The following is a 2,289-nucleotide window of genomic DNA, read 5'->3' as shown; positions in this document are numbered from 1 at the left end:
ATGCACAGATTACATGTATTTATATGATGCATGAACATATTATAAATGACATATCTCAAAACTTAAAGGATTTAAAGTTTTATGCATATGAGACATGTATAGAGTTTACCTAAGCCTTAGACTCAACCTAAACTAAATATTAGTCTAAGTCTAATACCAATCTAGAGACTTAAGCATGTTGATTTGTTGATGATCTTCAAGCTTCCATAATCACAAGGTCTCCTCATCAAAATTAAACACATAGAGAAAGCTTTCCAAAGTGCTATCTTGATATGCGCACTTTCATGGGGGTATTTGATGAGCAATATATTACACACTATTCATAAATTTAGTATGATTGATGATTCTTGGGGCCTAATTGACTTTGTTTCACATGGTTTAGTGTTTTAGACTTTATTGGACTAATATTCCTAAAATGAGTTAATTTCAGATTATTTGGTCTGATTAAATCTATTATCGTTTTCATATCACATTTGGCACCAATGGCATTTTGGGCATTATGGAAGTCGAGGATATGTGTCGAAGTGAAGATTGTATTTTTAATTTAGGACTTTTTTTTATTATAATTTAGCTTTGGGCCCATTGGTTATGCCCAATTCGGTTTATGTGTGTTGGAGGGGTTAAATTCGGATTCCCCACTCCAAACACACATACTTCACTTTGCCTCATTTTGAAACACAAAGACATTTCCATTTTCCCTCTTTTTGCTCTGCTAGGGTTTCACCCCTTCTTCATTTCTCATTTTCGGTTTGTTTTTCCATTGCCATGCACGACTAAATTTCTCGACTAAGTTCCTTTGGTAATGTATCACAACTCTTGAGGTTCTGTTATTCATGCTTATATTGATTTCGCCTAGTTTGAGGTTTAGGTTCTGAAACTTTGAATTCATTATCGCTTAGTTATTTGATTCTAAAAAAATTCCCGAAGTTAATGGTTTGAATATGAAAATAATCTTTTGAAATCGAGGATTGAGTTGTGAACACATGAACCAAAGGGATTTAGCCGTTTTATTACATTGTTTAACCACTGTTTATGAATTTGACTTATGTTCATACTATCCAATAACAAAAACCCCATTGTGTGTGTCTTGTGTGTGTGTGAGTATAAGGTGTTTGAAGCTTTGCTTGAAAGATAATCATTGGGAAACGACCTATGAGTCACTTCCTAGTACTGCAGTTTTAATTGTTATATTATTTGTATCGGGTACGACCTCGATCAAATTTGGCGCCGTTGCCGGGTATTATCGGTTCTTGTCAAAGGTTCTTAGTATAGTTTAGTGTGTGTCTTAGAATAACCATTCTATTCGGGTTTCAAAATCTGCCTGTAGCATTAACTGTTTGTTGTTTGCTGTCTTGTTTAGCTATTTGTATGTTGGTTGATTCGGGTGTATGTTGGTTAATATAGCTGTGGTTGGAATTTTTGCATGAAACTTTGTTTCCACACTTGTTTCATCACATATTGAATACTGTTGTTTCTGTGCATTCTGCTGTTTCTGTGCATTCTGTTGCATACTCTGGAAATATGGCTGAACCACCTCCAATCCCACGTGAGAGGACATTAAGGGAGCTGGCTGCACCTGATTTCACATATCATGGACTTGCAGGTGAATGTCCTCATAAGCATCTTAAGGAGTTCCACATTGTATGTTCCACCATGAAGCCTCGTGATGTCCAAGAAGATCACATATGTTTGAAGGCATTCCCACATTCACTTGAGGGCGCTTCAAAAGATTGACTGTATTACTTGGCCCCTGGTTCTATTACTAGTTGGGATGACCTGAAGAGAATCTTCCTTGAAAAATTCATTCCTGCCTCCAAGACCACTGCAATTAGAAAAGATATTTCTGGAATCAGACAACTACATGCCGAAGGTTTATATGAATATTGGGAGAGATTCAAGAGACTATGTGCAAGCTGCCCCATCATCAGATCTCTGAACAACTCCTCCTGCAATATTTCTATGAGGGTCTAAACAACATAGAGAGGAATATAATTGATGCTGCTAGTGGTGGTGAGGCTAGAGGTTTGATTGAGAAGATATCTTCCAATTCTCAACAGTTCAGTGCAAGAAGTAGTGATGCTATAGTGGTCAGAGGTGTCCATAATGTTGGGACAGATTCGGTGAGGCAAGATAAACTTGAGAAAAAAATTGACTCCCTTGCTACCTTGGTCACTCAACTTGCCATGAATCAGCAGAAACCTCCACTTGCAGCACGAGTTTGTGGCATTTGCACCGCAACTGACCATTATGCTGATGTTTGTCCTTCTCTCTTGGAGCCCAAAACTGGTG

At 37.4% G+C, this 2,289-nt stretch overlaps 1 pseudogene; it reads left to right on the top strand.

The window, feature by feature from the left end:
- LOC109342411 overlaps window positions 1-2,289 on the top strand; it is a 4,511-nt pseudogene that overhangs the window by 723 nt on the left and 1,499 nt on the right.

This window comes from Lupinus angustifolius, chromosome LG03, assembly GCF_001865875.1.
Source record: "Lupinus angustifolius cultivar Tanjil chromosome LG03, LupAngTanjil_v1.0, whole genome shotgun sequence".
Taxonomy (NCBI): domain Eukaryota; kingdom Viridiplantae; phylum Streptophyta; class Magnoliopsida; order Fabales; family Fabaceae; genus Lupinus; species Lupinus angustifolius.
The sequence above is the reverse complement of the archived record's forward strand: the minus strand, read 5'-3'. Positions and strand labels throughout refer to the sequence as shown.